The 20034-nt window shown below is 41.7% G+C and overlaps 1 protein-coding gene across 5 annotated transcripts in view; it reads right to left on the bottom strand.

The window, feature by feature from the left end:
* Nucleotides 1–20034, bottom strand: part of Znf652 (zinc finger protein 652) — a 60125-nt gene that overhangs the window by 39391 nt on the left and 700 nt on the right. For 3 of the 5 annotated variants that reach the window (XM_055619577.1, XM_055619576.1, XM_055619573.1), the window contains exons 1-2: nucleotides 19093–19820; nucleotides 16521–16721 (exon numbers count right to left, since the gene is read on the bottom strand). The exons of 1 other annotated variant lie outside the window; for it this stretch is intronic. The gene's annotated coding sequence lies outside the window, so the exon portion shown is untranslated. Of the gene's footprint in view, nucleotides 1–16520; nucleotides 16722–19092; nucleotides 19821–20034 lie in introns of those variants that run through there. One more of the 5 variants, XM_055619574.1, reaches the window with a different exon arrangement.

The following is a 20034-nucleotide window of genomic DNA, read 5'->3' as shown; positions in this document are numbered from 1 at the left end:
TTAATACACCTGACTCTACCTTCTGAGTGCTGGGGTAACAGACGGTACCACCATGCTAGATTATCATGCTTATCTTTACCTTGTTTTCATTTTACTTGAGATTTTCACTTCTTCCTTTTGCTTTGCTTCTTTCTTTTCTTTCTGTCAAATATATGTGCTGGGGCTCAAACCCAGTTTCTGGACCAAGGTAGGCAAATATACCAATACAAAACAACTAACTATACATTGTATTTCGCAAATTATATAAAACATTATTTTAGATAGCTCATTTTGACACACACATCTATTAATGAAATCAAACCTTTGCTAGGATCAAGAATAAAGTCTTTACTGAAGTGACAGCTCAGTTGGTAAGGTGCTACCTCAGCATCGGGACCTGAGTTTAATCCCCAGCACCATGTGAAAGGCTGAGTTCATTGGCATGTGCTTATAATCTCAGCACTGAAGAGGCAGAGACAGGATGAGCCCTGGAGCAGCCTAACCTATCGGTGACTCCAGGTCCCAGTGAGGAAGGACACCCAAGATTGAAACCTTCTTCAGATTTATGTTCATACACACACACACACACACACACAGGCACGAAATTCAATCCCTATCCACCACATCTGAATAAAATCTGATTTTGATTATATCAAAATGTACATAAAGCAGTTAAGTTCAATAACTTTTAAAACTCAAAACTTTACATCTTATGAATTCCTTGAGGCATGTAGCTTTTTCTTTCTTTTTTTTTTTTTTGACAGGTTTTTTTTTTTAAGAAATGAAATTTCCCAGTGCTACCCAGACTGGATGTTGTTTATATGCAGTTTAAAAATAAATTAATATCCTCAATTAATTTAAATATAGGGTCTTGCTTTGTAATCCAGGCTGGCCTCAAAGTTGCATTCTCCTATTTTAGCCTCTTCTGGGCTTACAGAGTGAGCTAGTATACCTGACTAGAAATTTATTTTTGTTAGTATTGCAGCTAATAAATTAAGGAGGAATTATATGACTATATACTGCTCTGCTACTCCTGCTGCACAAACTTGTAGGCAGTGCTAATCAAGGGCTGAATAACAACACCAAGAAAGGGAAACAATGTGTCCTGCTAGAATGGCAGGACATGGCCTATAAAGTAACCCCCCACCCCAGGCAAGAATTGAACAGTAATCTGATCCAGCACAGACAGCTAAAAACAAACTGCAAGCCATAAAAATAATTAAGAAGTATGTCACATTGCATCAAATGAATACAATCAGCAAAATTCAGACTATAAGAAATACAACAAATGACTGGATCAACAAAAGAACCCCAAAGGTGGGGGAAGGGGAGACACAGAAGCCAAGCAGCCTAGAGATCTAAAGGGACTTAACATGGATTAAGGGATCTGCAGCACCCTCTCCTCCTGCTGCTGCTGCTGCTTCTTTTTTACTTTGAGACAGGGTCTCACTGTAACTCTGCTGACGTGGAACTCCCTATGTAGAGCAGGCTAGTTTCAAACTCAAGAGATCTGACTGCTTTTTCCTTCCAAGTGCTAAGATTTAAAAAAAGGTAATAAATTTTGGTTTTGAGCATAACACTAATGCTAGCTGTCGTTTTCATATGATTTTTTAAAGTCAGAGTCTTATGTTGCCCAGACTGGCCTAGAGATCATTATGTAGCCAAGGAGGACCTTGAGCTTCTGATTCTCCTGCCTCTGTTTCGTAACTACCAGGCTTACAAGTGTGTGCTACTAGGCCCAGCTGAAGATAAAGCCCAGGGCTTCAAGCATGCCAGGTAAACTTTCTATCACCTGAGCTACATCCCCAGATTGGTAAAATAAGAGTTCTTATACTGATAACATAATATCTGAAATTGTTTCAAATTAATGATAGGGGCTCTAAACTGAGCAGTGAACATCAATATTCATAAGCAAAAACTAGCTCCATATATAGGTAAGTGAAACTGAAACTGGTTCAATGGATATATTAAGTGGAGCCTTTCCCCCTTCCTTCCCCTCCCCCATCCTTTGGAGGGAGAGGACCTTACTCTGGGTCTTGGGGATGTCGCCACCTCTACTCCTGAAAGCTGGGGTTACAGACATGCGCCACCTATGCTCACATTTACATTTCCCTCTTCATTTTTTATAGTACAAGTTTTGTTTCTTTGTTTTGTCTGTTTGCTTAGTTTTGGTTTAGTTTGGTTCTGTTGTTTAGGGGTTTTTGTTTTGTTGTTTGTTTGTTTTGTTTTGAAGCAAACTCACAATCCTGCCTCATTCTCTTGAGTGCTAGGATTACAATTAGCAATATGTTTTTTCCTCAAAAGCAGTATTATCTCTTTTTTTTTGGTTACCGTTTTTCAAGACAGGGTTTCTCTGTGTGCAGTCTTGGCTGTCCTGGAATGGGCTCTGTAGGTCAGGCTCGCCTCAGAACTCAGGGTTCTGCCTGCCTCTGCCTCAGGGGTGCTGGGATTAAAGGTGTGTGGCACCACAGCTTGGCTAATATTACCTCTTTGGAAAGCCCCCAAAAGATCATAATTTAGAAACATATGGGGCACTAAAACTTGATAATAGGGAAAAATGTTTATTACAATGAAATCCGAAGTAATTTCTGTGAGCATGGCCTTCTTTCCTTCTATGGAGAGTACCTTTCCCATCCCGCTGTCACACAGTCCTAACCATTCTTCAATTCTAGCTCCAGGGCAACCTCTCCTCACAGCTTCTCATGACAAGTCTGCAAAAGCTTTCTGCCTTCTGGACAAAGCAGACAGGTCCTCTCTTCGCCCCAGCATCCAAATGACACCTGCTTTTCTCAAATTTCATTCCTCCCACTCTAAGCTCTTTGAGAGAAAGAAATGTTCCTGAGATACCCAGTGTGTGCTCTGGGTGAGCACACACAGAATAGGACAACTCTGTTTAGCCTGTTTATCTCACTGACATAAGGGAGAACTGCCACACCTCTTTTCTGCTTTTTGACTTCAAAAATGGAAGATGTATTTCAGATTTACTGTCCTTAAAAGGGGGGTGGGTGTGGGGCTGGAGATGTAGACCACTTGGTAGACTGCTTGCCCAGCATGAGGAGACTGAGCAGTGTCAGCACTTGGGAGGGGAAAGCAGGAGGGTAAGAAGTTCAAGGTCATTTTCAGCTACATAAAGAGTTGATACCAACTTTTGGTAAATGAGCTCCTGTCTTAAAAAAAATAACAAAGGGGGATGGAGTAAGTCCTCAGCAGCTAAGAGCGCTGAATGCTCTTCCCGAGGATATGGGTTCAATTCCCAGAAGCCACACAGCCTCTCACAACCACCTTGTTGTAACTCTAGTTCCAGGGGATCCAATGCTCTCTGCTAGCCTCTTTAGGTACCACACACATGTGTACAGACACACATGTAGGCAACACAGACAAAATATCGACACAGTGCCTTTTTGTTTGTTAGGAGACAGGGTTTCTCTGTGTAGTCCTGGCTATCCTGGAACTCACTCTGTAGACGGCGCTGGCTTGAACTCAGATGGCTGACTACCTCTACCTCCCAAATGCTGGGATTGAAGGTGTACACCACCACAGCCTGGTTCATACAGTGTGCTCAATCTCCCCGCACTGAGGAGGCAGAGACAGGGAATTCTCTGTGAGTTTCAAGCCACCTTGGTCTACAGAGCAAATTCTATGAAAGCTAGAGCTACACAGAGACACCCTAAAAATCCATGCACATAAAATTTTAAACATTTAATTATTTTTAAAAATCCATATCTGAAAGCTGGAGAGCTAGCTGGAGAACATTAGTTACTCTTGCAGAAAACCCAGATTTGGTTCTTGGTGCCAACATGGTAGGTAGCTCCTGGCCATCTGTGACTCTAGTTCCACAGGATCAATGCCCTCTTCTGGCCTCCATTGGTCACTGCGTGCATTCAGCACACTTCATGTAGGCAAAACACACATGAAACAAAAATAAGTCTGAAAAAAAAAAAAAAAAAAGCTGCATCTTTACCAGTGAAATGGATCAAAAGTGCTGGGATTAAAGTATACCACCAAGCTATCGTGGCATTAGTCATTGGGGAGCTTATGCCAGAAAACTTATTTGCACATGTTTGTACATGGATTCTGGTGAAAACCAAGCCCATTTGCTCATTGATAGTCTTTACCAAATAAACTGAGACTATTTGCCATCAAGCTGACAAATGTGTTTGATCTCCAGAACCATGTGATGGAAAGAGAAGTGACTCCCCCAAACTGTCCTCTGGCCTCCAAACACACTAACATAAAACCAATAAAAGCCTAAATTTAAGCTGTGGCATCTACTCGATGTTGTCAAGTCCTTCCTTCTCTGCCATGTGCTCAGCTGCTTAAACAAATGGTTCACATTAACTTAGAGAGTCTGGAGGAGTAGCAGTCAGCTTCCCAGGGATTCTGTGCATTCAGACCCAATGGGATTCTACCTCAAGGCCAGCACCAGACAGGGCTGGACACGAGGGAGGCCCCTGCCTAGAATGCATAAGGCCCTGGGTTCTGTTCCTAGTTCTAGAAACAAACAAAACAACCCAAGATATTTAACTAGCTTAGATGACAGTGAAAGTACTCTACATAAGACACTCTTGACTAGGGTTGGAGAGTTGGCTCAGAGGCTAAGAGCACTGGCTGCTCTTCTAGAGGTCCTGAGTTCAATTCCCAGCACCCACCTGGTGGCTCATAACAATCTATAACAAGATCTGGTACCCTCTTCTGGTGTGTAAGCATACATACGGACAGAACTCTACATATAATAAATACATAAATCTTTGGAAAGAGAGAGAGAGAGACTCTTGACTATCATTCTCAATTAGGTCAACTTCCTAGTAAATAAAAGTAGTGAATTTTCCCTGTGCTCTCAGAGATGGGAGCTTCTCACTGAAAAAGGCAGCACTGGGCATGAACCACACAGGTAACTACAAATCATGTTTCTGCAGGAACACAAGACGGGTGGAGAAGGTTCTTTAGCCCTAACTTAAAATTGCCCTGGGCAGAATTGTCTATGAATGTTAAAAGGCAATTTTTGAGATATTAATGTCAAAGATAACACTGCTTAACAAATAGATATTCATATAATTATATATAATACATATGTATAAAATAATTGTTATAAATTAATCTATGACAAGGTTCAAGCATTTTAATGTCTAAAAGCTTAATTGATTTTCAAATAGAAAAGGTATGTACGCTGTAGAACTAGTGAAATCTGAACTCTGATATCTAGTTAAAAGGAACAGAGCAAAGTTGGTTTCTTAGTTCTGAGAAACACTGTTACATAAGAATTTATCAACAGAGAAACTGAGTAAAGGGCAGGTAGTTTGTTCCAACTTCCCCCCTCCCCCACTATGTCTTTGAGACAGGGTCTCACTATGCAGCTCAAGCTAGCCTCTAACTCATCAGCCTCCTCAGTGCTGGGATTACAAGTGTCTATCTCTTTGCAACTTTTCTGTGAACATAAAACCACTCAAATACATCAAAAATAACTTACTGCAGTAGCATATTGTGAATTATAATCACCTTAGAAGTTTTTCACTACTTTAAAAAAAAAAAAAAAAAGAATCTGTTTTGCTTTTTTTTTTTTTTTTTTTTCAAAACAGACAGTTTTGGTTTTGGTTGTCCTACTGCCCCTCCCAGCCTCCACCCTGCACTGGAAATGAAACCTGGGGCCTCATTCATAAGAGCTCTACCAGAGATATATTCCTAGCCCCCCCTTTTTAAAATTTATTTTCTTTTTTTTTATTTTGAGCCACAGTCTTGCTAAATTGCCCAAATCAACATTTTAAAAAATGGTGCATGCGTTTGTTTGTTTTTAAAGCTTTTATGTTTTTAAATATTCTGTTTGTTTGGTAAAGACTATCAACGAGCAAATGGGTTTGGTTTTCTCCAGAATCTATGTATAAACATGTGTAAATACGTTTTATGGCATAAGTCCCAAAATGACTAATGCCAAGATAACTTGACTGACTTTTGGCATGCACTGCCACTGTTGCCTACAGCTGGCGACACTGTGAATCTGGAACAACTTCCTGAGTGCAGTTTCCTAGTTCTGAGGTGTACCTGCCTTTGGAGCCCAGCAGGGAATATTTACCACTAACAGCGTATAAAGACATGTGAGTGGGGACATCCCTAAAGCATTAGCTACTGCAACAAAAACTTTCAACAATAACAAAAATTGGTACATATAAATGCTGAAGGAGGGTCTTTTGCACTGAATTTTTAGATACTGATTTCAGTGCCCTGAGATCTGCTGTAACAATTTCCTGTATTTATTAATTAATATTACAGAATAATTATTTTTACATATAGATACAGAAATATTAGAAAACCACCTACATTAATTATGTAGATATATATTAACTGAAACAGAAATATGTCTAGGTGAAAAAAGAGATTTCAGAACATGTGAGAAGGAAATCATATAGTTTCATTACGTAATGCCACAAACATACTCTCCATGAGTCTGGAGCCTACATCCCTAAGACCTTCCTGTCTCCACTTCTGTAACACCACAGTCTCTCTTACACACAGACATCACATACATGCAATAATGATTAAACTTAAGATAAAATTTAAGACAGACACGATGGTTCCCATCTGTAATGCCAGTATCAGGCATTGTAACAAAAGCAGAAGGGCAGTCCGATCAGCATGGTTTCACATCAGTTGCAGGCTGGCCATGATTAAAGCCTGCCTCAAATATAAATAAACAGATAAACAAACAAACAAGTAAATAAATAAATAAAGCATCCAGGCACGGTGGCCTATGTCTGTAATCTCCGAATTTGGGAGGCAGAGGCAGGCAGATCTCTACGAGTCTGAGGCCAGCTGGTCTACAAAGTAAGTCCAGAATAGTCAAGGCTACACAGAAAACTGTGCCTCGAAAAAACAAAATAAGTAAGTAAGTTAAGTAAATACATAAATAAAACATTGAGGGAAGCCAAATGTGGTAGTACATACAGTACTTGGGAGGCTGAGGCAGGAGGAACCTGAGTCGGAAGCCAGACTACCACACAACAAGGGCCTGTTCCAAAAACACAAACACAGCACTAGCAGACAGGTTAGTGGTTTTATATAGTGGTAATATACATCATATGACCCAGTGGTGCCCCCCAGAACCTGCCTGTGAATATTTATAGTGGCTCTGTCCATAATGACCAAAACCTAGAACCAATCCAAACATCCTTCAAAGGGTGAGTGATAAATAATCAGTGGCACACTCAACAATGGGATGTTACCTGGCAATAAAGCTCAACAAACTGCTGGTGTGCACAGAAACTTGGATACACCCCAAAGACACTGCATGCAAGAAGTCATCTTTATAGGTTACATTCTGCATGTTCCTATCTCTATGATCTTCTCCAGAAGGCAAAGCTACAGCCATGGGGGCCTCACAGGGTGGTGAGGGATGATGTAAAGACAGAGGAGGGAAATCTGGATGAGAATTATACTGTACCTTCATTGTGGTGGTATAGCTACACTAGTATATACTCACACTGACATTTACAGGTTTCTAAAAGCCAGAAATAGTTACTGGATTTAAATCTTTAAATTACTTTTCCAATTACTGAAGTTAAAATAGTTTCAAAGTTCTTTTGTCAATGCAAAAAAACTGTCAACCTGAACATTAAAAACTGACCTGTTGGAAATATGGGACTGATAATAATTGATTTAATAATAACATGACAATATAATAATACTTCAATAGGTTCTAAGATTAACTAGTAATTGCTATGTAAGTTTGTTAAATAAATATGTATAAATATACAGTATATAATTTGGGGTATAAAAATGAAAGAACACTCTAACCAAGTTACTTGGAATTTTGTCCTCTGGATGACCAAGTTCTGATTATAATTATTTTCTGGCATTGGGTCTCCATGTACTCGAGGTTCACTGTGTACCTGAGTCTCTTGCCTCTGCTTCCTGAGTACTGGGCTACAGGTGTGCACCACGCTGCCCAGCCTGATCACTGCTTTTGACACAGCCATCTCTAAATATCATCTAAGTTCATTACATGGATTTCTTTTTTCTTTTTCCTTCCTTCCTTTCTTTCAACACAGGGTTTCTCTATGTAGCCTTGACTGTCCTGGACTCAGGCCTGGAATTCAGAGATCTACCTGCCTCTGCCTCCCTGAATGTTGTAAAGGTGTATGCCACCATGCCAGGCTCTCAAACTCCGATTTCTACAGACATAAATGTCCACTACTGGTCCTTGTTGTGTTTTTATTCTGTAACCATTATTCATGTAAGCTGCTGCTTAAACAGGACCAGTGTTAAAGGAGATTATACTACATAGTTTAAAAGTTTTCTGTGTGCTGGTCTGCCAATAAGCTTAGTAACCTGAGTACCCCCAAGAACCCTCACGGTAGAAGTACCCTCATGGTGGAAGTAGAGAAGTGACTCCTGACTCCTTCTTACAAGCTGTTCTCTGACCTCCATATGTGCAGCAAGACAACGCAGCATGCCCACACTACATACACACACACACAGAATTTTAAAATCTTTCCATTTACCCATTAGTTTTATCAGTTTAACCCAGCATACTAACAAGATCCAGCAGGTGAATGTGTGTGTGTGTGTGTGCATGTGCGGATATTTTTTTGTTCAAGACAAGATTTCCCTATGTAGCCCTGGCTGTCCTGGACTCACTCTGTAGACCAGGCTGGCCTCGAACTCGCAGAGCCCTGCCAAAAGCATGAGCCACCATGCCCAGTGCATGTGTATGTATCAAATAATGTTAAGCATAAGAAGATCATTGTTTTAAATATGATACAAAATAGCACCCAACATTAAACCTTTCTGGAATTTCAAGTCATGAAAGAACTGCCATTTTGTATGGGATAAGATAATACACATAATGCTTTTTAATGACTTGTCATTATGTGTCCATGTGTCATGTGGTGCTATGAGCACATGTATGTACAAGTGGCTGAGGAGGTCATTGGATCCCCTGGAGCTGGAGTTACAGGCAGTTGTAAGGCTACTGATCTGAGTATTGGGAACCAAACTCATGTCCTCTGCTAGAGCAGAGGTTCTTAACTACTGAGCCATCTCCCAGTCCATTTATATAATGATTTTATCATTTCTTTTTCCACTCTCTTTATCTGGTGAGCAGTTGAGCCTCTATTTTAAGAGGTTGCTCTCTGTGAAATGTACAGGCAGTGGGTTCCCTTTTTTTTTTGCTTGTCTAACCTTTATTTTATTTTATGTGTGGGTTTTTTGCCTGCACCATGTAGATGCAGTGTTTGCGGAGGCCAGAAGAGGGCATCAAATCCCCTGGGAATGGAGTTTTAGGCAGTTAGTATCCACTGTGTGGGTTCTGGGAATGGAACCCAGGTCCTGGAGAAGAGCAACCAGTGCTCTTAACAGCTGAGCCATCTCCACAGCCCCAGCAGTAGTTTTTCCAAATTGTCTAGCCAGCCCAACTCCATTTTTCTAAGTGAAGTAGCCTGAATGGAAACAGACTGCCCCACTGGCAGCAAGGGCAAGCGCTGTGGCACAAAGCTTTGGCTCAGCTGTGGGTGCCGGTGTGAACCTAAGTGAATGGATGTGAGTACACATGGCCTGCCTATCCCTGTGAATCATGGTCCGAAAGTTTAACACTGCTAGATGGAGAGAACAAATACCACTCCAGGAGCACGTCTGCCTGCAGGCCACCATGCTTCCTGCCATGTCTCTTCACAGCAATAAAGCCCTAACTAGGACAGGTGGCAAACGGACAGGGGGATGGGAAAGCAGACAGACTGCAGATCTGACAAGCTGTAATAAACGCACAGTGCCTATCTCTTTACCAAAAACTGACAGGATAAAAATCCCCATACAAAATCCAATTATTTTACTGGGGGCAGTGGCTGATGCCTGTAATTCCTGTAATTCCAGCACTCAAGAGACCAAGGCAGAGGACTGCTATGATTTTCGAGGCCAGCTTGATCTAAATTTTAGGTTTCAAGCTAGCTAACATTACCTAGTGAGACTGATCAAACTAATTGATCAAATCTATAAATAGGGCTGGAGAGATGGCTCAGCCATTAAAACCACTTGCTGTTCTTACAGAAAACCTGGGTTTGGTTCCCAGCACCCACATAATAGCTCACAACCATCCATAACTCTAGTTCCAGGGTATCTAATGCCTTTTTCTGGCCTGAATACAATGATGCACAGCGCATACACATGAAGTAAATATAAAAATGTTTTCTAAAATGAATAAATAAAATCAGGTCATTCCTACTGTGTATTTATAAATGTTTGATTTTAATATTTTCTCACTAGGTATTATAGCAAAGATTTAAATATGTCTAAATTTAAAAATAAAATTTAGCAGCTGCACTTTCAGAGAACCCACGTATGATTCCTAGCACCCACATAGCAGCTCACAACTGTGTGTAACTCCAGTTCCAGGGGCTCCAACACCCTCACACAGACATACGAGCAGGCAAAACACCAATGCACATACAATAAAAATAAATTTTTTTTAAATTTTATTTTTCTTTTTAGTTACATTTTAACGCTGTGTCCCAGCTGTATCCTGCTCCCTCATTCCCTCTCCAACCCCTAAAAATAAAATTTTAAAAAGAATGTTTACAAATATAAAATTTAAATATAGACACATATTAATGTTAGGTCAAGAGCTGAAATTTTAGAGCAAAGAACCATATTAGAATCATGGATTATCTGCTTTTTAAAAAACTAAGTCATTACTGTTTTATATATGTCTGTGTGTGTGTGACTTTTTTTTTTTTTTAACTTCTTAGTTAAAAGCTATATTCCCAGAAAATTTGGCTTTGCCCACTAGAAAAATGCAAGGGGTCTTTTTTTTTTTTAAGGCAGGGCCTGGGAAATGGCTCACAGGATAAAGCTCTTGCCATGCATCTGTGAGGACCTGAGTTTAGACCCCGGAACACACACATAAACTGGGACTCAGCCACACATCTCTGTGAGGCCAGCACTCCTGTGGTGAGACGGGAGAAAGGAAAATCCTGGGGCCCGCACGCCAGCTAGCCTATGCATATGCAGAGGTGAACAAAAGACCCTGTCTCAAAGTAAGACCAACCTCTGATGTTATCCTGTGACCTCTGCACGTGCATTCCTGACTCCCACCAACACCAATATGTATGAATACAGACTTGCCAGGTTTGGCGGCACATGGCTTTAGTCCTAGGACCTTGAAGGCAGAGGCAGGCAGATCTCTGAGATGACCAGCCCGGTCTACATACGAAGGCCCAGTATCAAAAGCGAACACACCAAACCTGCCCACTATACCTTATACTAGAGTCTGCATGGCTAAGACTATTTTTATTTAGGAAACAAGCTACTCTATTTCCTCTGTAAGCTAGAGTACATGAGTTTCAGTCATGCACTGAATCTAATAAAGCTGAAGCTAAACTGTCTCGTGCCCCCTTAGCATCAGCTTAGTCACTGGCTTCCTAGCCTGGGCACTTGTTTGTTCACAGAGGTGGGTACCTCCCACCTCCAGTCCACAAATGAAAACAAAACAAACAGACAAACTTTCTAGATGTTGCCAAATGTTTCTGCAGGCAAAATAAACCACCTGGCTGAGAGTCTGCTTTACAGATTTATATACTTTAATCATTTCTGCACTTGAGCAAAGAGGCAGGGGTGAACAACATTTCTACAATAAAGGAAAAACACCTGATCAAATGTGGGTTTTAATGGGAACAAAAATGCTTCAAGGTTTACTAAAGTGTGTATTTATGACAACTACATTCTATCAGCCAACTGGTCGACAAATTTAACAAATCCTAAGATATTCAAAGCAAGGCTTCACTATGTTGCTATTTGTTTAGTACTTCTTGTACCCCAAAATGTACTTTCACATGTGACATTTACAAAAATTATAATAGCTGGACAATGGTGGTACAGGCCTTTAGTCCCAGCAGTGGGGAGACAGAAGCAGGAGGATCTCTCTGAGTTTAGGACCAGCCTGGTCTACAGAATGAATTCCAGGTCCAGGAATGAATTCTCTCTGTAGCTAAGGCTATACAGAGAAACCTTGTCTCAAAAAAATAAGAAAGAAAAGAAAGAAAGAAAGAAAGAAAGAAAGAAAGAAAGAAAGAAAGAAAGAAAGAAAGAAAGAAAGAAAGAAAGAAAGAAAGAAAAAGAAAGAAAGAAAGAAAGAAAGAAAGAAAGAAAGAAAGAAAGAGTTACATTAGGTAATTTTATTTGTTTGTTTGTTTGTTTATTTATTTATGTTTTGTTTTATCTTTTTTTTGACACAGGGTTTCTCTGGGTAGCCTTGGCTGTCCTGGACTCACTTTGCAAACTAAGCTGGCCTCAAGCTTATAGAGATCTGTCTGCCTCTGTCTCATGAGTGCTGGGATTACAGGCGTGAGCCACCACACCCAGTTCTTAAGCAAATAATGTCCAGAAATGAAGAAATATAGGGAAGCTGCCTTTTTGTTTGTTTGTTTTTTGAGACGGAGTCTCTTGTACCCAAGATGGCCTCAAACTAGGTAGTGAAGGGTGACTTTGAGCTTCTGATCCTCCTGCTTCTATTTCCCAAGAGCTGGGAATATACGTATGCACTATCATGTCCAGTTGTGATTTTGATACATAAACTGAGATAGTTTAAAAAAAAAAACAAAACTTAGGAAATAGAGGAACGCCTTTCCGATACTGTATTTTTTTTAAACAGCGTTTATGTTCCCTGGGCAGGCCTCAGCCACCCCAGTAGCTGGGACTATACAGAGAGATGTCTACTGCACACCTGGCTCAGCTGTAATTACTTAAATGACATTTCTATACTATTCGAGAAGAAGAGTACTTTCAGGGGGGCAGTGACCGGGAAAGAACAAAAGAGGTCATTGGGGCTTCAACCATCTATCTGCTTTCTTAGCTGGTCATGATGGCAGCACCTGTATACTAGCTACTCAGGAGGCTGAGGCGGGAAGATAGTTTGAGCTGAAGAGTTCAAAACCAGTCTGAGCAATACAGTAAGAGCTAAAACAACAACAAACAATTTCCCCAGATCTGGAGAGATGGCTTAGTGGTTAAGAGTATTTGTTGGTCTTGCAGAGGACCTAACACATACACAGTGGCTCACAGCAATCCATAACTCCAGCTCCAGGGAATTCAACACCCTCTTCTGACCTCCACGGCACCAAGGAATGCAAGTGGTACACTTCCATACATGCAGGCAGAACATTCATACACGTAAAACAAATAAATCTAAAATAATTTTCATTTTAAAAATAGTTCCATTCCTGGTGTGCTGGCGCACATGCAGGCAGAGGCAGGAGGATCTCCGTGAGTTTGAGGCCAGGCTGGTCTACACAGGGACTTTCAGAGCTACACGGTGAGACCCTGTCTCAAAAAACAATACAGAAAACAATCTCCTCTCCTGGGTACTGACTACACAAAAAAATTCATCCAACTGCACACCCATGATTCTTCTACTTTTCTGTGTGCACTTTAATAAAATTTTACTTTAAAGAAAGTATATACTAGCTGGGCATTGGTGGTGCACGCCTTTAATCCCAGCACTCAGGAGGCAGAGGCAGATGGATCTCTGTGAGTTTAAGGCCAGCCTGGTCTACAAAGTGAGTCCAGAACAGCCAGAGCTGTTACACAGAGAAACTCTGTCTCGAAGAACCAAAAAGAGAAAAAGAAAGTATACACTAAGCTGGTTACTTTCAACTTGGTTCCCCATCATTCAACCCCCCCCCAAAAAAAAAAATTAACCAGTATTATTGGCTTTCTGGAGAACTACTAAGTTTTTACACAGGAAAATCCCCATGATATAGACATAATATAGACAGTGGCACACCGAGAATATTATTCTGTGCCTTTTGGTTTTGTTTCTGCTTTTTCAGACAGGGTCTCCTATAGCCCAGGATGACCTCAGACTTGCTATACAGCTGAAGCTGGTCTTGAATTCCTGCCTTAGCTTCCCAAGGGCTGGGTCACAGACATAAGCTACCACGTTAATTTCCCTCTGGCCTTTCAAAATTAACAGTACTGTACAGTTCCACAGTCATATAGTGTCCTCATTCTTTGTTGCTGTTATAGACTATCCCTACTATGTAAATATATGCCAATGTATTTAATTAACTCTATACTGGTGGACACTGAGATGGTTTCTGAAGCTTTTTTTTCTTTTTCTTTTCTTTTCTTTTTTTTTTTTTTTTTTTTTTTTTTTTTTTTTTTTTTTTTTTTTTTTCTTCTTCTTTTGAGACAGGATCTCTATATAGCCCTGGCTGGCTGGCCTGGAGCTCCCTAGATAGAGCTGGCTGGCCTTGAACTCACAGACACCTAAAGATCTACCTGCCTTGTCTTCTGAGTGTTGGGATTAAAGACCAGCTGGTTTCTGAACTTTTGATTAATTTTAATGTAAATGACTCTGTATGCTAAAACTAGAAGCGTAAGGCTTTCTACAATGAGAAACCTTCAAGCAAGATGTTTTCAAACTATAATCATGTACCAATACAGGAAAAGCCCTAACCATTCCAGTTGCCCCATCACAGATTTATCCACAGATTTGAGATCACAGCCTCTTCTCTAGTGTAAGATGCTACTTTGAATGTATTAGAATGACACACCCAGAAGGGGAAAACCATATAGGTCTTCATTTTGTAGGTCACACAGTGTAAGCAAAAAATTCTGTTCCAATGCTCAGCCTGAAAGAGTCCAAATTCCAAAGCTGAGAGGCAGAGGTATACTTAAGACTATACTCTGCACTTTGACACTGCTTCACCTTCTGATGTCACATGCACAGGAAAGCCCAAAACCTTACTACCCGTTCAGACTGGTTTTGTGCTAAACCATTTGATTTCAGTGACTCAGGAAAAGTAACACTTGTTTGTTTGTTTGTTTGTTTGTTTGAAGAAAGCATCCCTTCTAGAAAAATGTACTCAGCAAAATCTATTACAATTGATTGGAATGTGTAGGCACATTTTATTGTGTTTGCTCCTTCATTCCGGGTCCACACGGTACTAGTGCTACTACCGTTTCACACTCTAGTCAAAGACCTTTTGCTCAGTATGCAGTAAAATCTATGGCAAGTCAAAGACTTTGCCAATCCCTCTTTATCATAATTCAAAGCTAATGACTGATTCCACTGATAGGCAAGCCAGTAGGCAGCTCAATAATAAAAGAAAATAAGGATTAGCAGATTCCCTTGAGGTAAATCCTAATGCATTGCTGATATGTGTCTTCCTTATCTGAAAAGCCTCTAGGTAACTCCTGTGGGCTCAGAGACTTACCACAATGCTATCCCGCAAAAAGTGACAATTTATTCTATACCAGCCAAAGAAATTCTATTTTAAAAGTTGCATGCACCAAAAACCACTGCATACATGACCTTAACTGAATCTGTTCATCTTTTTTTTTTTTTGAGACAGGGTCTCTCTGTGTAGCCCTGCTGTCCTGGAATTCATTTTGTAAAGCAGGGTGGCCTCTAACTCACAGAAATCTGCTTGCTTCTGCCTCCCAAATGCTGAAATTAAAGGTATATATCACCACTGCCTGGCTGAACCAATTTTTCAAAGCAATCAATCTCTATCTTTAAAAGAAAATGAGATGACATATTTTACCACAAAACTGCCTTGTTTAGTAATAAGCAAGGCTACACACAAAATCTACAGACCAAAAAAACCACAGTTAATTAGATTCAACAGGTAAAAGACCTTACCTTTCATTCCTTCCCCCACTAAAGCAAAAATGTATAAAGCACATACAAACCTACAGCCCTATTGACAGTTCATGATCAAAAACTCAGGTAAGCAAGAGGATTTCTCACAAGTATTTTCACAAAATAGTCATAAGTATTTTTTTAAATCAAACATAAATAAGCCGATTAACCAAATAAACAAGCATCTGGTATCTCCACTAGCTCTATGAAGCACTTTATGGCTTACATTAACCATGAGAATTTACACAAGGCTTTGCACGAGATTCAACTCTGGACACAGAACTCTCTGAGATATGTCAATGTCCTAAAACACTTTTTTTTATTACACAAGATCTGAATAGGCTTAAAAATAAGCATAGCCTGTCGGGTAACACTGCAGAATTTGGAGCTAGGTTTTATTTACTAGGTTTTACCAAGTCTGACCAAGCAACACATCACATACACTAACAAGTCAACTTTCTAAAAATCATGTCGTCCCTGCAAGACAAAGGCAGGCTCCAAGTCAAATATTTGTAATTCTTTCATCTTAAATCTGTGCAAACAGAACACACCAAATCTCTCAGGCTTGTCATAAGTTAAAGTGATCTTCACTCTGGTTTCACTCTGACATGCTCCAAATCCCACCATTTCCTGAGTTCCTAACATGAACATATATCAGGAACTAACTGTGCTGGGAATTTGCATACTTTATCTCTAATCCTCACAAGAAATTTCACTGATGAGGAAATTAAATTGAAAGAAATCAAAGTGACCTGTTCAATGCCATAAGGCCAGAAAACAGCAGGACTGGATGTTAGCCTGGTTTTCCTGGTTCCAGGGAACTCCTTCTTTAGCTAAAGCCACCAACTGCAACACCAGTTCATCCCTGTAGAAGACAGCACACACCTGCCTCAAAGTCAAGAGAAAAACAACATACCTGAAACAGGGGCATACAACCCAAGAGTGAGCAAGGAGATGAGGCCACCTAGTCCAGAAGAACTCGTTCCAAAGACTGTTTGTCCAAACTCCAAAACAATCCACTCTTTCCACCTTTCTGGCTATCTTTCAGCTGACTTTTTAGAGCAAGGGAAAAGAAACTCAAGCACATATTCCCAATTTTGGTACAGTCATCAAAAACCTACGAGAAAAAAAAAAAAGAAAAGAAAAGTATAGTTCAAATTATAGTTTGTTTCTTCAATAGGCTTCAGACTTGTAAAACCAAAAATATCAGTAATCCTACCCACCTACCTACCTCCACCTACTTACCTACCTACCTACTTACCTACCTAACTACCTACTTACATCTCTCTACATTTCCTTCAGACTTGAATTTTCTTACCACACTAGAAGCTTACTTCCCAAACTTAGAGCACAAATGGAAGCGGCTCCTCTGGGTGTCTGGAAGCAGATCAGGAGGCAACAGCTGCGCAGAGGCGCTGCTGGTCTGCAGCCTCCTAAGGGAAGGCTGCCTGAAGAGGACTATTGAAGAAACTGAAGCTGTTGGCACTAATGAGGGTGAGCTGCTGGCATCACTGCTCTTCCAACGCCTCACTGCTATGCTGCGCGATTGTTTCTCAGCTTCCATGTTCTGAACCTGGCAAGCAGAGAGAATGCTGTTCTCACAGCCCTGTGTGCTACTTGACCAGCTGGTCTGTGGGTGCTTAACTAGGTAAGTGACTGGTTAGAATAGGTTCTGCAAAACTCAGCCACATGAGCACACTGTTCCCTGAGATTCCAGTGGTCCTCCTGTAACTGCAGTCACTGACAAAGAAAAGCAACGTATTTGCAACTTTGAAGTCCTTTGAGTTTAGGATAGACAAATAATTCAGATGATAAAACTGCAGGCGTGCCACCAACAAATATATAACCTGTAATATAAGTCACTTCAGTCATATGAGGTAATAAAAATGCAACATATGCAACCTCAGCACACTTTCAAACATTACAGCATACACTACATAATTACTAGAATAAATGCTATTCTTCAGCTGTGTAGAACAGGTTCTATGCAAGATTCCAAACCACTTGCCTTTCAAAATGCCATTTAATACCAGGAATTCCTTAAGCTCTCAGAACCCCAAGTAATTTTTTTTAAGTGGCTACTATACCCTCCTAGAGACTGGCTACTATCACGGCCTGTCACAAGCTGCAACACATGTCTCTTGGTTGACATATGATCAAAAGACAAAAGCCGAATGCAGAGTAATTTAAACATACACACAAAAACTGACATTTATCAACTGCTTCTTGACAGGAAAGTGCAAAGTTCATTCCCAGCTCTAGATTCCGAATATGAAGAGCAAAATTTCCAATTATAAGTGAAATCTTCCCATTAAAATAGATGATTTTGATGGCACCATGAAGCCAGATTTAGCACAGTAGGAAGAAGATCCTCAGCCCTGAACAGGTATTCTACCTTGGGGTGACAAGGAGGCCAGCCTCAGTCTTTAAGCACTTTAGTCCCTACAGGCACTATAGAGCAGATCGCACACTTTGCTGTTGAAATTTGCTGCATTTGGAATATGCCAAGAGGATAAAGGATCAATTGGTGAAATTAGGATTATTTTGTCACTAGTTTTAACTTCTTTGGAATGATTCTCAAACTTTTCACAGGAAGATGGAAAAATATAATTCCTCACTGGCCTTACTTCAAAAAACAAAAATGATAGGCCGCCTGGAGAGATGGCTGAGCAGTTAAGAGCACTTGTTGCTCTTACAGAGGACTCAGGTTCTATGCCCAGCACCCACGTGGTGACTCACAACCATCCTTAATTCTAGTCCCAGGGGTTCCACCACCCTTTTCTGACGTCTGTGGGCACAAGGCATACATGTAACGTGCATACATGCAGGTAAAATATTCATTCATGTAAAAATAAATAAATTTTTCAGAAACAAAACCTACAATGAGACATATGCGCGCTCCTTTGCTCTTTATTCTACGGCCAAGGTAACGCTAACTAACGCTTAAGAGAAACAAAACCCAAACGCAAACTGCTTTCACTTTTGCCTAACACAGATTGTAACTCGAGGTCCCAGGGCCAACTTCAAGAGGACTGTCCGGCTGCACGCAAAATCACGTATGTATTTCACCGCCAGGAGGGACCTAAAGACTTCGAGCACGGCCCGGGTGAAGAGTTCAGAATCACAAAAACTTCGCGGTGGATCTTTTACACTAAAGACAGAATCTATGTGAGTGCATGTGCACAGCGATGATATAAGCAAGGAAGCCGTTCACACGACGTGCCCAGCACAGACCAGCCCCACTGGAGAACATCAACAGCCTTCAGCCCACGTTCTAGCATACGTTCAAGCATTGGCAGCGAACACACATGCTGTCAACAAAGCATGTGCCCTTTCCTCGCCTTTCTCAGAACAATAAGGAGCCGACCATCCTCTGGGAAAAAGTAATAGACCTTCATCCCAAAACACTCCTTATATAGGCTATGCCTTAAGTTAAACGTCACAACAACAACAACAAAACCGATGAAATTACTGTGAGCAGTAAGTACCTAATTCACGGGGGGTGCACCGGAGAAGCAACATCATGAAGATGCTTAGACATGGCTAAGATCCAGAGACAAGCAAAGACCGGCTGTCAGAAGTACATCCCGTGGCTTGGTGGCGGAAAACATCCTCCTCCAAAGGCACATTCCTTTGATTGGCACAAGCTATTTCTGACAATGGATCCGCAGTGACAGGGGCCGTTCTGCAATCAGGAAGTGCTCGAGTGTGCATGTGTGTGTGCTCGAGTGTGTTCGTGATGTTGTTGTTGGGGGAGGGACGGGCTAGATGTAATCAAAGACCCGGCCCGCTTCAAAGAGGAGCATATGGGATCTCAAACCCCGAAGACCGACTTGGAGGCGAGGCAGAAACCTCTATCCTTGCTACCCGGAGGCATCCCTCGACAATGAACACGTTTCGTGGAGATGTTTGCAGGGGTGTCACACTCTCTCCGGTGTCTCCGACCTGAGACTCTTCAGGAGAGCCTGATTGGAGGGGAGGACGGAGTGGGGGTGGAGAAAGGTCTGCATCGCCCACTGGGCTGAGTGTGGTGCTGCCGGTGGCGAGCGTACATCACATGCGTGTTATCTCCGGGTGCCACAATACTCCCGAGGGCTGGAGGTTTGGGCGCAACCGCAGGGCGGGGGAGGTAGTGGGTGCAAGCCACCAGCTGCAGGGCAGGAGCAGGGTTCCCCTCCGCCTGCCAACCCGCGCACCCCGGCCACCCCGGTCAGGCCTCGAGGCGAGCCCCACACGCCGCGGAAACTGCAGCCGGGCTGGGGTCCCGGGGGGAGGGGGCGGGGGTGAGGAGCCGGCAACCCCGGCCAAGCCGAGAGCCGCAGTCGCGCAGCGGCCGGGGCCTGCCCGCCGGAGAGGGGGCTGCTCCGGCCTAGCGCCCGCAGCTGCCTCGGCGCAGGCTCCGCCGGCCCCGCCAGCCCGGCCGGGCGCGG

This window comes from Psammomys obesus, unplaced genomic scaffold, assembly GCF_907164565.1.
Source record: "Psammomys obesus unplaced genomic scaffold, mPsaObe1.curated_primary_1811, whole genome shotgun sequence".
NCBI classification, from domain to species: Eukaryota; Metazoa; Chordata; class Mammalia; order Rodentia; family Muridae; genus Psammomys; species Psammomys obesus.
This window is presented reverse-complemented; position numbering and strand designations above follow the sequence as displayed.